This window comes from Sphaeramia orbicularis, chromosome 1, assembly GCF_902148855.1.
Source record: "Sphaeramia orbicularis chromosome 1, fSphaOr1.1, whole genome shotgun sequence".
In the NCBI taxonomy this organism is placed as follows: Eukaryota; Metazoa; Chordata; class Actinopteri; order Kurtiformes; family Apogonidae; genus Sphaeramia; species Sphaeramia orbicularis.
Genome location: NC_043957.1, coordinates 13,015,068 through 13,029,731, shown reverse-complemented (window position 1 = coordinate 13,029,731; position 14,664 = coordinate 13,015,068).

The window sequence follows — 14,664 nt, the reverse complement described above, 5'->3', positions numbered from 1 at the left end:
TCAGGTTCATTTACTTTGAACTGCTGCAGTGGTAATACTTAAGAACATTGATGTGTTAGTACTTAAATTATACCAGAAAAAATAGTTGTTTCCTGTAGTACAAGTGTAGTAGAAGAAATTCATAATATCTCCAATATGAAGTTCAAAGTGGGGTAGTCTTTGGTGGTTTCATATTTATGGCCTGATTGCCTGACTTAGCAGACTCATAGAGGACTGTTTTTAAATCCTCAAAAAGAAGTCTATGGAAGGTGTAAACTGTTGTCCCAAATCTTTGACAATGTTTTAGACCTTAAATTTACTTTGTGTTTTAAGCAGAGGTGGAAAATAACAAATTACATTTACTCATGTTACTGTAATTGAGTAGTATTTGTGAGTAATTTGTAATTTTTTAAGTAGTTTTTGAAAGAGGTAATTTTACTTTTACTTAAGTGCTTTTTTAAAAAAAATTATATTTATTGTCATTTTTGCTTTATACACACACACTCACAAAATGACAATAAACAAAACAAAGAACATATCAACAAAACAACCAAACAAAAACAAAAACTGACCCATAAAAATTATGTTTTCATTTCAAAATGCAAATGCCTTTTTAACAATTGTTGAAGCTTCGAGTCCCATATAGGTAAGAAAAAGTTCCCAAGTCTTTAGAAAGACATCATCCTTATGGTGTAATCGACAAGTGAGATAGTCAAGGGAAACGTAACTAAAAACCGTCATATGCCATTGTGTCCGGGTGGGAATCTGATCTGAGATCCAGTTTACAAGCAACATTTTCTGGCACAAAAAGTAAGCATTCGATATAGTTTTTTGTGATATTTGTTGGCAACAACAGGGTCAGTTAACCCAAGCAAAAGAAACAGAGGATTACAGTTCAGTTTCGCATAAAATATTTTTTCCATTTCCTGACCAGTCATCTGCCAAAAATATTGCACTTTTAAACAAGACCAAAACAGTGTGTGAGAGTACAAGTCTCAACTTTACACTTCAAGCATAGCGGGTGTAAATGTTGTTGTATTTGTTTAATCATAATTCATAATTTCATGTTGTCCAATAATTTAGATAAATGTTAAAAAGTAATTTCATGTGTTTATATTGGAACACAATAATCCTGTTTATATCATTAATATATTGGTGCTGTGCCCGGCCTGGAACCAATGTTTGTTACGTTGTGCTGCTACGGCAGAAATGAATGAACCACTACATTGAAAAGCATGGCTAAGAACATGAGCTGGGAAGAACTCTTGCTCATGCCAAGTGGCCAACGAGGTATTTTTTATTTTATTTGCAACTCACTTTTTTTATATTTACACGTTTATACTTTCAACTATGTCATGTATAGTTATTGATGTAAGCATATGTGTTTCCATTGCTGTATGTATGTCTATCAGTTCTCACGGCATGAAAGACAAGAGGACAGCAATATAAATGCCAGTTTTAAAGGAACCCGATCTGTGTTTGTCATGACGAGAGCTACAGTGGGGAGGAATCTGCTTAAATTGTGGCGGAAATGAGGAGAAATGTGCGCCCTGTGAAGAATCATTAACTGAATTGCTTTTACCTCTATTACAAACACATAACGTTTTTACATTACCCCCAAATATTTTCCCAGTCATCCTCAATAATAACACAGTTGAGATCCCTCTCCCCACATTTCCTTAAAGTGCGAAGTATTAACTGTCGAGAACGCTTTAAGGATGTTGTAGAATATTGTAATAGAGCTAACTGATTTAAGAAAATTTGTCTTTCTGTGTCTGAAATATCCTGAAGAATGAAGTCTTGAGGCATTCCTCCGAATGAAGTCCCTCACCTGAAGATACTGGTAAAAATCCCTCCTTGGAATATCATATTTCTCAGTTAATTGATTAAAAGACATGAGAGTAGGTCACAGGTAAGTCCTGTAATTTAGATAAACCTTTTTGTACCCAATTAAGAAACCTATTGTCCGTCATGCCCGGTACAAACTCCGGGTTATTCCATATTGGTGTAAATACAGAAATTTTATTTGACCGTCCCTCTAGTTTTCTTAATGTACGCCACGCCATGGCTGTAGTAAAAGTAATAGGATTGGGACAAGCGACCTTTAAAGACTTAAGTACATTTTGACCCAAGTATTTCACTTCACTACACTGGAAAACCCCCCCATTTCTGAGTAAAAATGAAATGCGGGGAAAAAAAATCGGCCTGAACTGAAAGGAAATTGCGTGGGCATGTGTGTGTGTGGAATCCCCACATTTAAACAAATGTCCTGCCCCCTCAAATAAAAGTTTTCGAAGGTAGGGAAAAGCAAAATGAGCTGTAGAACAGCGGGAGGCTTAGAGGAATTAGTAAAGCATCTTAAGTTTCATTTCAATTCTCAACTTATGCCACTTGTACTTGAAAATGTTTTCAGCAGTGGTCTGAACAAAGTTTGCACATTATACTGCCTGAAAGGTCCTAATTATTATGTGGACTAAAAGTTGACTAAAAACAACTAGTGCTGGATTGGATTTATGACTCATTGTCCTTTTACATCAAGTAACTGAAAGTAACTAAGAAATTTTTACTCAAAGTAAATTTTAAAACAAGTACTTTTTACTTTTACTTGAGTAGATTTTTAGATTGGTACTTTTACTTTTGTAGGATTTAAGCAAAGTAAAGATACTTTTACCTAATTACAATTTTTCAGTACTTTTTCCACCTCTAGTTTAAAGAAATAATGTCTTCAACAGCAGCATCACCCTCAGGTATGAAAAGACCTCAAATGAACCCTTTAAGCAGCCTTATCTATGAGTCAATTACTGCACCTTTGTTTGTGCATGATTTTGTCCTGGGCTTTTTGATCCAGCAAAAGTAGTTCATAGTGTTTGTGCTAATAATATGTGAAGTACTACTATCAAATATACCAGATTCATAAGGTATTTATAGGAAAAATTAATTTTAATCATCATTGAATTTAGTCAAACTATTTCAGATGAAAGCACTTGTAGTCTGGAAGAGATTTGGGAGTGTGATTACTCCAGAAGTACACAGTAGAAGTAGTTCATAGTTTTTGTAATAGTAGTCTGTTAAGTACTACTTCCAAATATACCAGATTGATTAAGTACTTATTTCACGTTAACAAATTGCCTTAAAACCATTTTAGCCAACTTATTTCTGTTGTCTGGAAGGGACAGTTGCTCCTTTTGGCTCATTTACCGTAATTATCAGATAAATAGAGCACATGAAAAACACTAGTGGCTGGCTTGAACATACAGAGGAGAATTGCCACTGGCTTGCTCACAGTTCTCTTTACGGAGGCTGATTCTCACCTGAAAATCTTGGGAAAAGCTGCTGTAAACTTCGGTGAAATTCCGCTCCACATTGCATCTTTAACTCGCATCACAGATCTTTCTCTCTCTCACACACACACACACACTTGTCTCTCACATTTGTGAAACAGAAGTCTGTGTCCAATTGTTCATGAAATAATACGCTGTTGCCCCTTACTGGGCGTGACTGGACTCTACCGACATTATTGCGGGGCTAACCCACTACTTGCCTGGCACCTGGCTCATCCTGCTCCCACCCAGGCCTCGCCCCTCTACCAATGACAGCGCAAAGTTTGATTGACAGCTAGGTGACTGTTTCATCTTGGGAGGGGGGTAGGACAGTCTTGTAATGTGAAAATTTATACCTGCTCAACCAAGTGACGAATCAACTTTGTATTGTTATATTATCCACCCCTTGGCGACTGGCGAACTACTGGATAGGGCCTTGTGTTATTGGTAGCTTGCGAGCGACGAGTTAAGACACCTGGGGCCTGTTTCACGAAACTAGGATAAGGGATTAAGCCGGGATATGTTGGCTATCCTGGCTCAACTTATCCATGATCCGGTTTCACAAGCAGGATAGGGGAAAGCAGGACTGTTTTGATATAAGTTACCATGGAGATTTATTCTGTGGAGCTAGCCTGCTCCAGACCAGGCTAAGTTCCAGGACTTATTTAATCTCATCCCTTATCTCAGTCAACAGTCACCACAAATGGAAACCAATAGTTATTCCACTGCCCACTGCACAATGGAATCACAGGAACTAGACCCACTGTCAGTATATAAACATTTGTGATTAATAATTTCAATAATTTTACATAAAAGATGATTTTAGATGATTTTGCAATCATTAGATCAGTTCAATTCAATTGTGTTTATTCAGACATTTCAAACAAAAGACATTTATGCATATGCAATGTTTAAGCATTAAAGAGTCTGTAAAGGAATAGGTTGAAGCCTAAGATCATTCTGCCCCCCATTCATATCACCAAACAAAATGAAATAAAATAGACACCAATGCCTTTAGCTTAGTAACAATAGAAACAACAAAAAACTAAACAATTCAATAGTTTGAGTGGAAAAATGAACATTCACATTCTTCATATATTTTCATGACATTTCTTTTAAAGATAGTTTTAAACCTAAATAGCGTTGCACAGTCTTTGAACTCAGGTTTGAACTTGTTCCAAACATTTCCTCCAACACACAGACTAAATGTCTTCATATTTGTTCTAACATAGGGTTTGTTAAACACATGACTTCCTCTGAAATTAGAACTAATTTCCCATATTTTAATCAAGCTCTGAATATGAACAGGCAACAGATTTTTTTTTTTTTTTTTTTTTTTTTTTTTTTTTTTTTTTTTAACATAAATTGTGTTGTTTTAAAGTGGACTAAGTCACTAAACTTTACAATTTTTAATTTGATCATAAACTGATGTGTGTGTTCCCTATAGGACACTGTATTGATCAGTGGTATTGGCCTTTTCTGAATAATGCTGATTGGATTTGTATTAGTTCAGTCAGTATTCCCCCACACCTCTATGCACTACAACATAAAACAACTTTCCTTCTTTTGTATAGTTATTCCAAGGAATTTGATTACATTGACCCTTTCAGTCTCTGTATTATTTATACTTAGATAACTGACATTTTCCCATAGACTTTATTTATTTATTTATTTATTTATTTATTTATTTATTTATACACAAAAAGTAACATGATGTTACTTTATTGAATAAGGATCAATCAAAGCAAGTAAAACCATCAGCTCCTTTAAAGCTGAAGTCACACAGTGACTCTACAAGATAGAAAGAACAGAGCCAAAGCATATGATAGAACAGAAGAATAAATACACATTCAAAGGTAGAATACAGCCCACATGTCTGCACACTGAAAGAAATACACGTCTGTACACTGAAAGAAATGCAGGACAAATCCATACATAACAAATGAACAGACAAATGAATGGATGCAGTAGCCTCCCTGCAACACAGTAGACACAGTATACATACAGTATATACACAGTATAACTACAGTATACACACAGTATGTAGCACAAACATCAAAACAGGCCAAATCAATTTAAGGGTCATTCCAGAATTGGAGGACATGTGGGCTTCAAAATTCTTGAAAAATAAACCTTCACTTTTCTAATTTTCCATTATATATTCATCAATAATAGGTAATAAACTATCAAAGGCTTGATTGGCTCAGCTTACACATCAATGGTACAATTTTTATTACATGATTTATGTGGTGTTTGTAATACTTGGTGAAACCCTGTTACCAACACTAAGGAACCTGAAAAAAGTGCATTAATTAATTTCTTAAATGTAATTCCTTTTCCATTAAGTAAAGAAAGTAACATTCTCTCTGAATAACCATTTGGTTTCACATATGACTTGATTTAAATTAATTTTAGCAACTTTCAAAATCTGTCTCGGCCAACTTTTCGATATTGGCATGTTTCACTTTAACAATTTCAGTATTTATTTTACAATATTTACTCTGACACATGTTGCATATAATTAACATAACTCTTAAAGGGCAATGGGTTGAACACCTTTGAGCTGAGAAAGTAATTTATGATTATTTTCAATTAAAAAGATATGGTAACAGGGTTGAAATTAGGGTAACAGGGTTGCATGAAGTAACAGCTACATTATTTCTGATTATAGATCATTATATAAAAGTGACAAATGCTCAAGACACCAAAGTATTCTTTGAATAACTTTTAATACTTTCTGTCAGCACTGTTTCTCAAATAACACCCCCCCCCCCAAAAAAAAAAACAAACAAACAAACAAACAAAAAAAACAATAATAATAATAATAATGGGGGGGCTTATTTCAAGAAATCTTTCAGTTTCAACTTTAGCCCTGCTTTTCTGATGCAACAAGATGTTCTAACCACTCCTGTGTATTTTTAGGGACCGAGCCGAAAGGTAAGGCCCTCTCACGCAGTGAGAGGCCTTGCCTGCAAGCAAGGCCCTATTGTTTTTCGTTCGTTTTATATTATTAATTATTATTATTCACACACCACTTTGACCTGGATTTGACCCCCTGAACATGCACGAAAACTCACCAAATTTGGCACACATGTCAGGCCTGGCGAAAAATTTGATAAAATGAAAAATTAACCCCATAGGTGCCAAAATGGGCTCTCTAGCGCCACCTATGTGAAAAAAACGGCAACTGCCCTAGTGGCCAGTAGGAAGGTCGTACAGACATGAAACCAGTGCCAAAATTTTTGTTGGATCATGCTCTACAAATCATCCACTGACACTCATGACCTATCTGCAACAGGAACTTCGCAATATGCCTTTCAAAATAAAATTTCTAAAACTAACTCCGATGACACCGTTTGTGGTATTGACTTCTAAATAGCGCCAAAAGATAGAGTGAACCCTCCTTAATACAACGATTTCACACCTTTTCCATAACTGTCTTAGTTTCTTTTTTACAAGCCTGCAAAGTTTCGATGTTTGGAACTCATTTTTCACTTTGGAGTTTTTCCCCACATGTGACATATCTACGCGTTCACGGGACTCAGCACAACTCTCACATCCAAAATTTTTGAGATAGGATTGTACGGTTATGATTTATAACAATTTGGTTCTTTTCATACTTTTCCACTTTAGACTGCCATTTGACCCCCCTTACATGCTCCAAAAACTCACCAAATTTGCCATGTATGTCATGACTGGTGAACACTTTCATACAATATCAAAATTAACCCCTTGCATGCTAAAATGGACTCTGTAGTGCCACCTATGTACTAAAAACACACCAAAATCGGCCCTAGCGGCCAGTAGGAATGTCACAGAAACAGAAACAAATGCCAAAATGTTGTCTGATGAGCCCGACAAATCATACACTGACACTCATGAGCTAACTCCAACAGGAAGTTGGCCAATCTGCCTTTGAAAGTTACTCTACGTTTCTGCAATTAGTACTCAGTCATTCCAGACTTTGGAATAAAAAGTCTCACTCAAGACTCACTCAATTCCCACAAGTCTGCAGAATCCAAAAGTGAAAGAATTTTTTCAGATACGACCTACGGTTATGGAATTATGGCGATTTTTTTGAAGACTACGTTTAGTTTCACTTTTAACAATGACAAGTCCCTATAAATTCTTCTTGGTGGGCAGCTGTCTATGGCTGTCCTTAGTGTAGTGGTTCATGTAGCTACCTATGGAGCAAAAGGACCTGGGTTCAAGTCCCAGATTATCCAAATTTTTTTTTTTTTTTTTTTTTTCCTCCATCTTAAAACAGGTTTTACTGCATTGTATTTTGGATACTGGAAATTTTGCACACATTCAAAGTACACGGAGTACATTTTTTTCAAAATAAAACCCCAAATACCAATAATACAAAATTTCTATTACATAACTTCTTTTCATTTTTATGATCAAACGCTCAACTGTTTGTACAATGTTTCTTCATTCAAAAGTACTCTTTCTCACAGACACACATGCTCACACAATAGGGTTTTTTCCAAAATAAAAGCCTTAAATGTGAGACATCATCACTTTTATGCTCAATTATTCATACAATTTCAAATTCATTTTTCAAACTGATTCTTTCTCTCACATACAAAACAAATGCACATACACACAGTAGGTTTTTCCAAAATACAAGTGTCATTTAAGGTGATGGTGGTTTCAGCAGAGGGTCGCTGGTGTTCTGTACAGATGTAAGGAGGACGGACACTAAAGGGTGGGAACTGGTATGGGGACGGAGAGGGTGTGAGTGGAGCTGAGGTGTGGACGGTCACGGGAGGCGGATCGCGGGGAGGCGGAACGCCCGGTGCGAGGTCCCGCCCAATGCTGCTTGCAGCTTTAATTTTTTTTGAAATTTTCATCCAAAAACCACCCCCTACCCCGAAAATTACTTTTTCAGCCCTGAAAACATGGGGTTTTTGGAAACTTTCAAACCTTCTTCACTTTTGATGAAGTACAATGTAACACTCTGCTCATGCTGGGCCTTAAATGTTTTTTGTGAGACATGTCATGTCTTCAGAGTGCTTTGCACTAAAAAAGGTGTAGTGTCAAGGGTCAAATTATAGGTCAAAGGTCACCTAAATGGTCCAAATGCATATTTCATGGAATGAAGCTGTTAATGTGGGTTCTCCCAAATGTTGGGCTCAGGTTCTCTCCTCAGAACACATCTACTGACCACAAACAACTGACATTCAATAAGACACATTAAACAGAACTATTCACTCATGTATTCTCCATACAGACATGTCAAAAAGAACAAACGGTAGTTTCACATGACTTGACATTTACATGTATATGTCCTGTTGTGGGTGGTGCAGTGGATAGACCTGGTGCCTCACAGACAGAAGGTCCTGGGTTCCATTCTAACACCAGTCGATGGGGGTGGGACCTTTCTGTGTGAAGTTTGCATGTTCTCTCCGGGTACTCTGGCTCCTCCCACCATCCAAACACATGCTCTGATAGGTTAACTGGTTAATCTAAATCACCCATAGGTGTGAATGTGACAGTGGTTGTCTCTATATGTTCAGTCTGTGATGAACTGGTGAAATGTCCAGGGTGTACCCCGCCTTCGCCCATAAGTAGCTGGGATAGGCTCCAAGCGACCCCTGTGACCCTAGTGAGGATAAAGTGGGTTCAGAAAATGAATGAATGAGTGAAGTGTTGGTGATTCCTTCCTAAATGTGTGCTAGTGTTTCCCGTCACACTAATGGCGGCAAATTCAAATGTAAAGTACATGTTTTAATATTTAGTCTCTAATGTGTCTTTAAAGGGCCAAAGGCCTTGGGGGATCCCACCAGGAAACCAGAGGGAACAGAACTTAGGACAGATTTGATAAAATGTCAGAATGGTATGAATTTTTGAAAAAAACTAGGCATTTTGGTGACCTTTAACCTACAACATGACCTTGACATTAGACTTTTCACTGTACAAAGTACTCTTACAATACAATCTGGCACTTTTAAGATCATTAAATGGCCCATCATGAACATATTTATACACTGCACCGGACAAAGAGTGAAGAAGCTGGGAAAGTTGTAATTTTCAGCCTTAAAAAAGTAATTTTCAGGTAGGGGGGGTTTGGATGAAATTTCAAAAAATTACACAGGAATGCTTAGAACATCTTGTTGCATCAGAAAATCAGGGCTAATATGGTATTTGATATTAAGCCCCCCCCCCATTATTAACCCTTCAGGTAACGTTCTCCTGGCTTTACTCCTCTTATGAGCCTCTCACCACTTTTTTCGTTGGGCATGCTGTCCTCTCTCACTGCGGTCTTTTTGAAGCAACTTCTTTCCTGTTTCTCCATCTTTCCTCCATTTCTGTCTTTCTTTTAGTAAACACTGTTGTCTCCTCTGTACATCAGCCTCACGCTTGGCACAATGGCATCTCTGCTTTTCAGCAGCACTCAATGGTGGGCCACACTGTAAAACAAAAAATTATCTAACTTAATTTAGTGTCCCCTATTATGAATTGTAACTCACTGTTTATATATAGTTTGATTTATGTCAAGTTAATAATCCCATCAAGGTAGTTGCTGCAACCATAATCCATTTGGACTACCATTAGGAAATAAAAGGAAACAATACAGTCTGGAAAATTCAGGAATGCGTTTACAATATGTAGATTAACTAAATTCTATCTCAGATAATGTAAATTATTGACTTGAACCATAAATAATAGTTTGCAAAGTCTGAGTAAACTGGAGGAGATGCAACCCTATTAATGTAGTGCAACCCTGTTACTCTAATAACAGTAACAGGGTTGCGAGTAACAGGGTTGTAAATCCAGACTATTGTTAGCTTTTTCTCAGGCATAGAAGCTAGCTACTTAGCTAGCTGTTACTGCTGACCAAGAGGACACTCTTACTTATGTAAATAAGTAAAGAAAAAATCAAAAATAATTTGTCTTATCCTATTAATATGGGTAACAGGGTTGAGTGAGGTAGAGTGAGACATTCAATCAAGGCTCACAATCTTATGAAAATATGAAAAATAGCGTTATAACGTTATTTATTCTCTTTTTTTTTTGGGGGGGGGGGTACGTTTGTTGTATGGTTTGTTTGTATATGTTGTGTCTGTGTAGTTTCCTGTGTATGGGTACATGTTTGTGTAAATGTATAATTTGAAATTAATAAAAAAAATAAAAAATAAATAAATAAATAAATAAAATTGAATATCATATGAGGTATCTGTAAACACTAAAAAAAAAAAAAAAAAAAAGAAAATATGAAAAATAGAAGAGAGGACATACCTTTGCTCTACCCATTCTTTTGGAAGACTGTTTGATGATGTCAATTCCAGCATATCATGTGATTCACTGCTTTCTTCTTCTTCTACCATGCTAAAAGGTTATGGGTAACAGGGTTGAGTGCATGTTGTAGGACACAGGTTCCATGCATAATAATTATTATTTAAAATATTATGTTTATTTTAAAAAATGTTCCTGCAATTACAAGAGACACCAATGAAACTAGTCATACCAAAAAAAAGAGATTTAAATTTCATTTTAACTGTTTTATTTGAGATTCAATTTGGTCATCAGGGGGTTGGGACAAGTGAAAAATGGCATTTTAGGGGGTACTCCAGACTTATTTGGTATTTTTAAAACTATTTACAAACATTCTTTTCTCCCAGTTTTTTTTAGATTTGGTCTCAGGACGAGTAAATTTACACAGAAACTCCATGTTTTAGCATTTTGTACATGGATTATTTAAAATTTGATGGGTGGGACGTCAAATGTCCTCCAATTCTGGAATGACCCTTAAATTGAAAAACAAAAAAACAAAACAAAACAAAACAAAAAAAAATTCATCTGCCCCTGCAGGACATATTTAACTTAAATCATGCATGTTAACTAAAATAATTGAACACATATTGGTCCCTGACCAGCTGACCACTGCGGTCATCAGGGAAGATGGCAGGATTGTCCCAGTCCATGTGTGATGCACTTTGGAGGGGGGCTCCCTCCCTCTCCTTCCTCAGGCCACATTGTGGAGGACAGTACAGGCCACAGTGATGTCACATGGCCTCAAAGGGCTGACCCTTAAGTGGTGAAGACAGTGAAAGTGTTCCTTCAGGAGGTCCAAGTTCATTTGGATCCCAGCCCTTGTCCTGGCATGGGCATGACTGTAGGCTGCTGTGGTTCCTGGGGTCTGTGTATGGTGCCAGGAGAAAAGGCTGGTAGGTAGACCCCCTGTCCCCCAGACACACACCAGACAAGTCATCTGTCAACACAAAACCTCAGCATCACAACCTTAGAAATACAGTGACATTCTGGACACAGATATGATGTAAAAAGTGGTTGTTAATAGAGGTTGTGTGGCTCACCTTGTGATCGGCGCTGACAGATTCCAGAGGTCAGATAGTCATGGACCGAGCCAGAACCAGAACCAGACCACTGAGCCACAACACTGATGAGACAGTCAGTATGGACCTGACAAGATGAAGAATATGAAACCAAACAATGAACAGTGTTCATTAACCCATAAAGGCCCAGCACTACTTTAATGTCAGTTCATAAATTAATTTTCTCTATATCTAACCTTCCTTAAGTGATTTATCTCCATTTGTTATATTATCTACATATTATACAATATGGCACGGACGCAGCGGCTAGGAGCTCCTCACCCCAGTGCCTTTTATTGTTATTGTGTGTGTGGTTTTGTATGAATGAGACAGTATGTGCGGATGGCTCAAGACTCGTGTATACGACCGTGGAATTGACGACCGTCGGATACGCGAGCCAAATGGACATTACATCGAACTTCCAGCAGACCCACAACATACCGCCAGTCATCGCAAGACCACCGAGCTCTCCCTGGTTTGTTGTCGTACCTGGGAAGCGGCGCAGACGGCGCAGGGAACGGAAGCGGAAGCGAGGATGCAGAGCGGGCCTGCTAGCCAGGCTAAAGAAGCAGCCACACAAACTAGCTCTGCCAAGTATTTTTTTAACCAACGCCAGGTCTATCGTTCACAAAATGGACGAGTTGGATTTATTGATGACGGGGAGACGCCATACTCGGGACTGCTGTGTAACGATAGTAACGGAAACCTGGCTTCACTCGCATATTCCGGACGCAGCAGTACAGCTAGCTGACCGCACCATGCACCGCTTCGATAGAACCAGCGCCTCTCGGAAGACGAGGGGAGGAGGCTTGTGCATATACATTCATCGAGGTTGGTGTATGAATAGCAGAATTATTAACACCCACTGTTCTCCCGAATTAGAAACAATGACTGTTTTGTGCAGACCGTTTTATCTGCCGAGGGAGCTAACTGTGGTGCTGCTTACTGCTGTGTACATACCCCCTGATGCTGATGTTAGCACTGCTTTATCCCAGCTCCATGATGTGATAAATAAACAGCAGAAGACTTATCCTGAGGGGGCTTTTATTGTGGCTGGGGACTTTAATCAGGCCTGTCTTAAAAGTGTTCTGCCAAGATTCGTGCAGTATGTCCAGGGTCCCACCAGAGGCAGGAACACTTTAGACCGGCTGTATTCCAACCTCAGGGAGGCATACAGGATAATACCCCTCCCTCACCTGGGCAAATCAGACCACATCTCGCTGCTTAGTGTCCCAGCCTATATACCCCTTAGGAGAAGAACAAAACCAGTCACAAGAACTGTCAAGACCTGGCCTGAGGGAGCACTCAGCCAGCTTCAGGACTGTTTTGAGAACACTGACTGGACTGTTTTTGATCATCTGGAGCTGAATGAACACATGGAGACTGTTTTGTTCTACATTAAGACCTGTACTGACACTGTCACAGTGGACAAACAGATTAAAATGTATAACAACCAGAAACCATGGATGACAGCCAGAGTGCGAGCATTGCTGAGGGCACGAGACTCAGCCTTTAAGGCGGGTGACCAGGACCTTTACAGGACAGCGAGAGTGGACCTGAGGAGAGGCATCAAAGCAGCCAAAAGGGAATATAAGAGGAAGGTGGAGAACCATCTGGCTGATAACAACCCGAGGCAAGTGTGGCAGGGTTTACAGCATTTGACGAACTACAGGGGCAACACATCGGGGGCAGTAACAGCTGACGCTTCGCTGGTGGAAGAGTTGAATCACTTTTTCACCCGCTTTGAGTTGAGGAGCCCCCCCGATGTTGCCCCCCCCTCAACCCCACAGCTCCTTGATACCCATCAGCTTGTGCTACAGGAGCATCCGGTGAGGAGAGTTCTACAGGCTGTGAACCCACACAAAGCAGCAGGACCTGATGGAGTACTCGGCAAGTACTGAAGTCCTGTGCAGACCAGCTTTCAGGGGTCCTAGCAAGGATATTCAACATCTCCCTGAAACTGGCCACTGTCCCATCTTGCCTCAAAACCGCCACCATCGTCCCTGTCCCCAAAACATCCACCACAGGTAACCTAAATGACTACAGACCAGTGGCATTAACTCCTGTGGTGATGAAGTGCTTCGAGAGGCTCATCCTCCACCATCTCAAGACTTACATCCCTCCGGACTTTGATCCGCATCAGTTTGCTTATAAAACAAACCGATCCACTGCTGATGCGATCACCACTGTCCACCACACCGCCGCGAGTCATCTGGACAAACAGGGGAATTATGTCAGGATGCTTTTTGTTGATTTTAGCTCGGCGTTTAACACCATCTTGCCGAGCGTTCTCATCAGAAAGCTGACTGACTTAAACATCCCAGCCTCCACCTGTGACTGGATTTACAGTTTCCTGACGAACCGTCCACAGCGGGTGCGGGTGGGTTGTCACACATCCTCTACCCTGACACTCAGCACGGGCTCCCCCCAGGGCTGCGTGCTGAGCCCCTTCCTGTATGCTTTGTACACACACGATTGTGTCGCCACCCACCCCTCAAATGTCATTGTCAAATTTGCCGATGACATTGCAGTGGTGGGTCTCATCTCCAACGGCAACGAGACAGCGTACAGGAAGGAGGTCCAGAGGCTCGCAAACTGGTGTTCAGCAAACAACCTGAAGCTGAACACCAGGAAAACCAAGAAGATGGTGTTGGACTGGAGGAAGAAAGGAGGTGACCCTGCTCCGCTGCAGATCGACGGGGTCTGGGTGGAGAGGGTCTCCTCCTTTAAGTACTTGGGGGTGCATGTGAGTGACGACCTGACATGGCACACTAACACGGCTGTAGTGGTCGGGAAAGCTCAGCAGAGACTGCACTTTCTCAGGCTGCTGAGGAAGTGTCAGGTGGAGCCAAAGCTGCTGCGGACTTTCTATCGCACCACGATAGAGAGTGTTGTGGCGTACTGTGTTACAGTGTGGTACGCCAGCTGCACAGCCAAGGATTGGAAAGCCCTGCAGGGGGTCATAAAGACAGCCGAGAAAATCATTGGCGGCAATCTCCTGCCCTCTGGAAGGAGATACAGATCCC